General features: G+C 35.9%; 1 pseudogene; it reads right to left on the bottom strand.

The window, feature by feature from the left end:
* Positions 1-7,394: 7,394 nt before the first annotated feature.
* Positions 7,395-8,653, bottom strand: LOC112652281 (60S ribosomal protein L4-like; annotated as a pseudogene).
* Between the last annotated feature and the right edge of the window lie 1,616 nt (positions 8,654-10,269).

The following is a 10,269-nucleotide window of genomic DNA, read 5'->3' as shown; positions in this document are numbered from 1 at the left end:
TTCCATATTTAAATTTCAAACAAGAAACGCCCCAGCCTAGCATTTTGCAACTATTCATACATATGAAAATACAACCACCCACGCACTGAAAGAGTGGCACATCCAAAGCCTCATAGTTTTCTGCATCCAATTCCAAATTTAAGATCATATCTAGTATTATGATAGTCATAACTCTTCAAAGTCCATCATAATGCCATCTTTATTTTTTTCTAACTTACGAACTAAATTATGAACTAAAAATATGTAATTATCAAATAGTAGGAGAAAGGAAGAGAAGAAAAATATTTGAAGGTATGTAAATACATGTAAGACACCGCAGGGAATATGAACAGATAGTATATTCCCCATTTTTGGAATTGATCCTTATGTCAAGTTTTGATTTTCTTTCTCTACCACTTTCTCTCTTTGAGTTTTCTTTTTCCTTCAATCAGGTCCTTCATTGTTTGGGGTTCTGATTTGTCATGGAATACCAAATTTTATCTCGTACATGTTGAAGCCTCAGTAGTCCTTCTTGTGTGTTCCGGTCTATGGTAATCTTCCATTCACTAAATCACTAGCTATAATAGCTCTAAAAAGACCAGAATAACTCTTATATTTAAAATATTTATTCCTGTACCCATTGTGTTGTTCCCCGATATCTTTGATAATCAAAATCAATCACCCTAGCAACATTCTAACTCCCATTCCTGGTCAATTTATAAGAAGCTTGTAATGACCATGAAGCAGTGTCAGTTCCTATTTTCATAAAAATATAGTAAGTGCCAGGGGGAAGTATTCTTAACTAGGTGTTAAGACTTGTAAACCAACAAAGCCATTAGCCATGGATAGTAGTTTTTATCAATGGGTCATAAGGAGTAAAGGTGAGAAGTGATATTCTGACTCCCAATCTCCTGATTCCCATATCTTTGGAAGAAAAAGCACTAAATACTATTTAGTGGTACACAGCATATGCCACATTCTTCAAGATGACATTCTAGCCTCCTAAGATTGGTACCACAATGTGTCTTCAATAATTTTTTGCACATCTATCAAGACTAGCAGATTTTGAGTGAAAAAAGTACAAAGTTGTTCCTCTAAATCTAGTATGTCTAATATGTCTATGCTTTAATTCTGTCCCTGTAAAATCAGTTCCATGGTCAGAAACACTGGTATATGGGCAATCATAAAAACAGACAAGACATTCAATGAATCCACAGATATTATAAGAGAAAAGAGAGAATGTAATATTTAAAATAAATATTTAAATGTTATATTTAAACATTAAATATTTAAATCCAAATATCTAATTTATTTCTTTGAGGCCAAATCACTATCCAGTTCATGATAAGTAAGTTGTCATATCCTACCACTGAGTATGGATGGCTATCTCTATCAGGATTTGAGAGTTTTGCCCTCTGACGTTTCTACCACCGGCTAACTGCAAATCTTACACAGTTAGTTAATGGTTAGGTTGTGTTAAGGGAAGGACATGTGGATTTGGTGCACATCCTCCTTACTGAAAACAACAATAAGTCCATTCAGTATCGGCATAATTTCTGACATTTATTAGCTAGGTCACCTTCTATATCTGAATATTAATAATCTTCACAGTGAAAGCCCTTAGTTTATCATTCACATGGGAAACAAATAATCTCATACTTTAAGTACATTTTGTTATCCATCTAAATAGCTCCTCTTTAATGTGCCTTATCAGCAGTCTTTCATTCTTGCTTCTTATAAGTTTAAATCCATATCAATCCAGCTGAATTACTAAACAGTGTCCATGAATGGATGTGGAAGGTATGTCAGGTCTTATTTCCTTCTAATGAAAGGGCAATGAAAAGTATTGCTCAAAATTCTTCCCTTTGGGATATTAACTCTTCTACATTGTCTTTTAGGAACATCCCTGAGCACTGTTCTAACATTGCAGAGGTCCATATTTCTGATATGCCATGCAGGATGGTCTATAAACCAAAGCAAGTTTAATTTTTTCCTTCTCTGTTAATCAGTCACTGGGAAATTCTAATGAGTTCACAGGTATAAATTAATGGAATGAATGAATTCACTTCATGATAGAAGGTTATTGCACATGCAAATTTATGACTTAGTACCTGAGGTACACCCAAAACAATGATAGGTCCTCTTCTAAATCAAATTTCTAATTGGCAGAGCCCTCTAATTCCATGGTCAGAGTTGCAAGGGAGGCTGGGAAAGTAAATACCTGGTATTTCCCTTGAGAAGACAGGTCTAATAAGGGAGAAAATACCCCTACACTTGGAAATGGGTGTTCAAAATGTGGTGGATACCCACTAAGCATGAAAAATAATTATTGCAATATGTCCATAGGTCCTAGATGCAAGTAGAATTGGCATCCTAATTGAAGATATTGGAGGTAAAGAATCAAATAAGAGCATATTACATACTTTTTGGTAAAAGATAGTGATCAACAAAACAAAACCAAAACCCAAATAGCCTAATCTAGATTATTCTCTCAAAGGAAGTTCAAAAAATCCACTGGAAAGAATAATTCATTTATCCATGCTATTTATTTACAGCATATGACATGATGACTTCATTGCTAAGCACTAAAGTTAGAACATTGCTTGCATTCCAGAGAGAAAGCTTGAAGAATCATATAATTTGAAGTCAGGCGGAACTTTATAATACAGACCCTCAGAGCATCGTCAAATATGAAGCTAGTCCCAAGTCTGTTGGGAGGCAAGTCTGTTGCTTACTGAATAGAAGTAAGCAGGGACAGTAAAATTAGAGATAAAAAAAAACTCGATTCAAAGAAGGAGAGCATTTTGGTGTCATTAAAAAAGTGTTTGTCCAGAAATGCAATGAGCTATACTTGAGTGACCCTAATTTCTAATTCATTCCCGAATGGTAACTAAAGAACTTAAGGAGATGTCTTGGTTCTCTCTGGTCTGTAATGTTTACTAGGCATTGCATTTGCAGCGGCTAATAGACAGAAAAGATGAAAGAGTGAATATAATGAAAATGACAGAGTCATTGATTTTTTTGGTCAACGAATTCCAAGTTGATAAATTATTTCCAGGTCAGGCTTTCAGTCAGGTTGTAAAATGTTCTTCTGGCTGAAGTTTTTTAGAAGGCACTGTATCAGGCATCATTTATTTAATTTTATTTTATTTTATTTTATTTTATTTTATTTGCTTGTTTGGGAACATTTTTAAAATCAACTATATTGAACATAACTGACAAACTGCAGAAAGCACCCATTTTAAGTGCATAGTTCTTTTTTTTTTTTTTTTTAGAGATTATTTATTTATTTGAGAGAGAGGGAAAGAGCAGAAGCAGCAGAGAGGGGCAGATGGGAGAGGGAGAAGCAGACTCTCTGCTAATTAGAAGCCTGAGGCAAGAGGCAGGGCTTGATCCAGGACTCTGGGATCTTGACCTGAGCTAAAGGCAGACGCTTAACTGACTGAGCCACCCAGATGCTCCTTAAGTGCAGAGTCCTATGAATTTTGGCAAATGTAAACAGGCACGTAACCGCTACCACCATCAAGATCTAGAATGCATTCATCATCCTAAAGTAATCTTTTGTTCCCCTTTCCATTCACCATCCCTCCTCCTGCATCCTAGTCATCCTTTATTTTTGACCTAAAAAACCCCTAACATTTATATTTTAAACCGTTCTTAATCTAATTAGGAAAAAAACCTAAAAAATAAAATAAAATAAAAAACTAACATTTGTATTCTAAACTTCTGGATGGACTTTTCCTTGTCTCTGCATCTCTTTACCTTCCTGAATTTGTCTTCTTGTAATGGCTGATAACAGCCTTCACAAGGTTAAAACCATTCTGCATTTGGCCAAACTTCATTATGTACGTCTTCAGTGTAATATTGTTAATTCTAAAAATGTTTGTATCTTTTTACCTGCCGTAGGAAAGAAATCACTTACATTTTTATATCTCTATATGGCAAATATAATTGAGAATTTACTTTGTGCCAGGCATTTTATTTAGTACCAGTGTCAAAAATATGGTGCTGACAAGATTAGCCAATTTCCCTGCCTTCATGGATAGTACATGTAAGTTGAATAAATTCGCTATAAACTAGACCCTTTATTCTATTGAATTCTATTGTATATCATGTACAATTTTATCACCAAAAATATTTTATATGTAAAAAAACCTTTGTATATTTTATATGCATATAATTAAATCCATATGATCATTAAGTACTTATAAATAATAATTACATATTGAATTATTGAATTTTCATTTACTGACTTCATTCAGTATTTGGTTGGTTTGAAGAAGTATATGATCTGTATAAATACACAATAGAAATATTTTGAAGACTAGTTCTAAGAGTTCTTTCATTAGAAATAATTAACAAAATATATTATATGGCAACAAAACTCTTTCACTGACAGCTGTTCATTTTCTTCCCTGATTCTGCCACCTTCCTCATCAATTTCACAGGTGAAAATATTTTTAAACTCTTCTGTTATTTCCCATAATATTCTGACACTTAAAATAAAAGAAAAAACTTTTGGGGTGCCTGGGCAGCTCAGTCAGTTAAGCATCTGCCTTCAGCCTCAGATCATGATCTCGGGGTCCTGGGACTGAGCCCCGTGTCAGACTCCCTGCTCAGCAGGGACCCTGCTTCTCCTTCTCCTTCCTGCTAGCCCTCTCTTGCTATCTCTGTCTCTCTTTCTCAAATAAATAAATAAAAATCCTTTTAAAATAAAATAAAAAAACTTTTAAAGACTAAGCTTCATTATAAATGTCTTTCTTCTCGGAGTCAAAATCAATTTTACAACAAAATATAGAAATGGCTTCACTGAATGTGTCCAAGCCAGGGAGCAAAACAGGCACAATCTGTATTATATGTTACTCGATGAAATAGAAATGGATGATAAACTGAATGAAAAAAATATACAAGCAAAGATGGAATCCAGCCAAAGAGCTAGTAAATGGAAGGTTGTAATTAAGCAGGCACCTAGTGGATTAGAGGAAATTAGACCGCTGTTGCTGTGTTTCTGCTGCCAGCACAGAATGCTTTTTTAACTCAAAATAGTCAACAGGCTACCAAGAGGACTGTAATTATATATTTTTAATTTTATTTCACAGGGTATGATTGCAGGCAAGATAGAATCAACAAAAATTGAGAAAACTGCCTACTATCAATGATATTAAGTTTGATAAGTATATCTATGTGAGAAGAGTTATTCAATTTTAACTTTGAAAAGTTAGATTGCTTATTTATTTTAATTTCAGTCATATGACATTCAGTCAAAGCCTCCCAGATAAAAATCGAAAGGTAAATATGTGAAGAATTTCATTGCCAGTATCCTGCACAAGAAACATCTGGCATCATAATCCTAAAATAACATATATAGAGAGCAAATGCCTTGAGCTGAATAAATAAATTCAAAGCATCTCAGGCTAGAGCATCTACATTTTGAATTAACTCAGTTTCCTTAGGAACTCTGATTGAGAACTAGCTTTTAGGGAAATTATAAAACTCAAGAGTTTTCAGACTTGTCTTTTAGCTTTCTCTTCCATTGGTGAACTGTCCTCATCATGCCAACCCTGCCACCCACCAGGGTTTCTATAACTCCTTTTCAGTTATTTCCCATAGGCTCTCCCAACACTAGTTTCCCACGATACTCCATAAGTGGCTCCAGTCTTAATGTCAGAAACAAACCCGACAATTTAAATCCCAATAGTTAAATCACTCACTTTCTTTAGGTGCTACTTATTCTCAGAAAACATCTACTTCCAGATATTACAACTGCAGACTAAGCGGGAAAGGATAACTAAGGCAAAGACATTAGGGGATGGAAGAAAAAAAAGTTCCAGAAATCAATGCCTTGTCTACTAATCTCTGGCCAACCTTTTTCTCATTTTCCCCCCAGATTATGTGATAGATCTGCCTGCTTCGTTTTCCACCGACATCATCAATTTTAACATTACGACTTGTTTGTGACTTGTTCTAATTCAATCAACCAAGTTGCTATTGAACATCTAAAATTATATAATTTTAGATTTGGAAAGCACTTTGGAGATGATTTTAGCTAACTACTTTCATTTAAAATATGATGATATTGAATCCTTGAGCTATAAAGCAATTTGCATAGGATAGCACAAGTTAAAGCTGGAAGACCTGTGTCTCCCAATTTTCAGCTTAGCTCCTTTCCTTGAGAACAATGAAAATGGAAACAATGAATTGCTTCATGCTCGTCAATTCAAGGAAATGAAAATGTTTATTGAACACATATTTTTCTTCATTTAAGAGCAAAATAATGTTATTATGACTATGGAGAAAATATTCTGTACATCATATTATTATTATTATTATTATTATTATTATTATTTTATTTATGATAGTCACAGAGAGAGAGAGAGAGAGAGAGGCAGAGACACAGGCAGAGGGAGAAGCAGGCTCCATGCACCGGGAGCCCGACGTGGGATTTGATCCCGGGTCTCCAGGATCATGCCCTGGGCCAAAGGCAGGTGCCAAACTGCTGCGCCACCCAGGGATCCCTGTACATCATATTATTAACAGAGGGAATTTTGCAAAGATAGATAACTAGGACATTTCACTTTCTTTTTGTGTATAAAACCAGAATATCCCCAAGTCCTGCAGCCTTCCAGAGTTGCCCTTCATTAGTATCTTCACAAAATTAACTGAAGCTTCCATTCCATGAAACTTGAGAGGAGGTCCCATCCCTTCTCTCACTATTTCTGAACCTTCCTGAGATGCCATACAAAAGAGTCACAAAGAAGGAATATATAGACTTTCCCAGATACTTTAAATCCGGATCCTGACTCAATTTTTGATTATTCAGTAAGACCCAATGCTGCCCCAAGTTGCTTGGGTTTTCTATATGTCATATCATCCCAAAACATTTGTTTAATTTTTACCTAGCAGTGGTATAAGAACTTTATATGGACTAACTGATTGATTTAATCCTGAATACAGCTCTGTGGATTAAAGTACACTTTATCCCCATTTTGGTGCTAAAGTAAATGATGTTGTAGTTATGGCCCGAAGGTAGTTATGTTGCTGGAGCCAAGATTTGAACCGAAGTAAGTCTGCCTACAAAGGCTGCATTCTCACACATGCAGGACAGACTGCTTCTACTTCATTTCCCAAGGTACAACTAACAGAATGCTGTTGTGCAAATCTACCAAATCCATGGTACACTGGGGCATAATTACTGCAGCACAAAAAATAAAGATTAAATATTGAATGACAGCCATTATCGTTTCTAAATTCCTAGCCATCTCTGCCACAAAGAATCTCTACTTTCTATTCTTTGTTCTTCAGTTTCTCACATTCTTGTTTCCCTTTTATTTTATTATTTTTTAATTTTTTTGTTTGTTTCTCACTGTCTTTGATCAGGTCTTTACTTAAAATTAGCTGTCCAAAATGACTGACTTTTATGGAATAAACAAATATAAGTTTTTAGGCAGCGGGCTGCTTCTCTTCCGTGGTGGGTTTCTTTTCTGCAGGTTTCTTGTCAGCTGCTGGTTTCTTGGTAGCTGCAGCCTTTTTTCCTACCAAAGGTTTCTTCGGCTTTTTCACACCAACAGCCTTCTTTCTTTTCTTCCCTACCATGGGCTTCTTGCCTGGAACCCCCTCTCATCTGATTTGGCTTCTAAGGCCGCTGCTGCCTTATCCATCCGGAGTTTGTGATTCTTGGCCTGGTGAAGAATGGTGTTCCAGCGCATGGTCTTTGCTACGGGTTTAGTTTCAACATGAGTCTTAGGTTCTTCAGTGGATTCTTCTTCAGGACTCTACGATGAATCCTCTTGCGTGGTGCTCGGAGGGCTCTTTGGATCCCTGGCCTTTTCAAGATTCTGCTAAGGTCTGTATTAAGCATCTTATGCATGGGAAGGTTGTAGTTACTCTTGAGGGAGGCAGCCTTAGGCCAAGTGCCATACAGATCATCTAACTTGCAGAAAGCACTTTCAGTCCAAATGCAGAAACGTCCCACATGCCCACCAGGAGCAAGTTTCAGAATGTTCAGTTTGCTTACATTAAGTAAAGTGATTCCAGGGATGTCTCTGGTGCCTTGATGATACCATTGTCTTCATTGTAGATGATGCAGGATCCCCTGCGCTGGATAGGACGACGGTTTCTCATTTTGCCCTTGCCAGCTCTCATTCTCTGGGAGGCATAGACCTTTTTGATATCATTCCAGGCTTTAAGTTTCTTAAGAAGCAAAACCTCCTCCTTGGTCTTCTTGTAGCCTTCAACTTTATCTTCAACCACCAAAGGAAGCTCAGGAACTTCTCAACACGGAGACCTTTAGACATGACCAGTGCTGGTGAGGCTGAGGCAGTCAGGGCAGAGCAGATGGCATATCACTTTTGTGTTGTGTTCACTCTGCGGTGCCAATGGCCTCCACGACGCATATTTCCAAGAGCACCCTGGCCAGAATGGTGAGGACCCCACCTCGAACTCTAGGCATTGGACCCCTGGCTCTGCCTGTACCCCAAGACTCAGCACTGGTTTGATAACCTGCTGATTCACTGACAGCATATGGCTAGCTGTCGTTTTTGTGCAAGTTGCTGTGAACAAAGTTCACGACATCCTGTCAAATGGGAGCCTTAAACACAGCAGGCAAGGTAACATTTTTGCCAGATGATTCCCTCTCTTCGGAGTACACAGATATCAAGGGACGAGCACATGCCATCACGGGGAGAGGAGAGGGACTCTTGTTTCCCTTTTAAAGCCATCTTTTCCCATGTTGCTTCTTGCCTTGACTCTTTGGAGAAAACCACTTTTTTCTCCTGAGTCTTCAATAGACAAAGGACAATTCAAATGTTATCCTCTTGTTTTAAATGAAAAGTATTTCTTTTTTGTCCCTTCAAAATCAAAATCTATTATTTTAAGTTTCCTTTTTAAAAAATTCATCTTTTTAAAAAATTCTGCTTTTCTTTCTAAAATGAGAATGTGACTATAGTTCAATTTTGGTTGACATTCTTCTTACCACTGCATGTGTTTTACCAAAAGAACAGATTGTTTTGAAATTAAAAGAAATTATTCTAAAATTATAAAGTTCGAAATATACTTAATTTTTTAAAGTGTCAATATGAAAATCGACAGCTATCTAGACACTAAAATGTAATACAGTGATACATTTAAGAACTCTAATAGTAGAGGGTCCATTCTACTTTTTCTTCCTGGATATAAACGCAGGACTCTACTAAAAAACAAATGAACTTACGTTTGTTTAGCTATGGGATATTATTAGGATAGTCATGAAGAAGCAGAAAAAAAATGTTACATGAATTCTTTTGATGAGATAATTAGAAAGTGTCTATTATGCAATCATCTTTTGGGTCGTCATTTGCGACTATTAAAAATTAGTCATCTATAATCATTTAAGACATTTTTCACTTCTTGAATACTAACTTAGAATTTGATATAAACTAAAGATTGCTTAGGGAGAAAAATACACATAAACGTAAAAAAAAGAATTTTTTACAAAATAAAGGAAGTTGACCTATCTCAGGGATCAGTGGTCTACTGATCTCTAGTTTTAAATTATATAGTGCTATGTTAAAATTATTTTACATGTATATTTTGCATAGTTTATCAATCTTACTTTTAGTAATGAATATTTTTTTCTAAATTTAAGACATATTGCCATATTTAGTCAGATCAAAGTTACCTCCAATTGTAACATGTCTCACCTCATTATTTTATGTTTCATGAAAAAAAAATCATCCAATTTTAATTGTAGGATACCATTGATGGTAAGATATCCCCAGGTTGGTTTCAGAGATATTACAAACATTTTAGGGGCACCTCGATGGCTCAGTCGGGGAAGCGCCTACCTTCAATTCACATCATGATACTGAGGTCCTGAGATTAAGCTCCACATCAGGCTCCCTGCTTAGCTGGGAGCCTGCTTCTCCTTCTCCCTCTGCCTGCTGCTCCTCTTGTGCTCTCTCTCTCAAAAAATAAATAAATAAAATCTTTAAAAATAAATTAAAAAAAATTAAAATGTTTTAAAAAGTGCATCTTAGAATCAATGAATTCTGGTATTTTTACTTTAGACATGAAATTTGCTTTTACTTCAAATAAATGAATATATGAATAGTAGGTCTTAAAGTCTTTGCCATTTTTGTCTGTTGTTTTCCAAGAACTGAATTCTCTTTCCTTCAGAAATTTATATACTTGTACCTGACTTTACTGTAGACCTAATATTTCCAAAATATTATTTTAGCATGTCTGGCTTATACTGCAAACTTCCAACCTTCTTTTTGTTTAAAATGATATCTCATGACCTGAGCCCACCCACTC

Source organism: Canis lupus, chromosome 13 (genome assembly GCF_003254725.2).
Source record: "Canis lupus dingo isolate Sandy chromosome 13, ASM325472v2, whole genome shotgun sequence".
In the NCBI taxonomy this organism is placed as follows: domain Eukaryota; kingdom Metazoa; phylum Chordata; class Mammalia; order Carnivora; family Canidae; genus Canis; species Canis lupus.
This window is presented reverse-complemented; position numbering and strand designations above follow the sequence as displayed.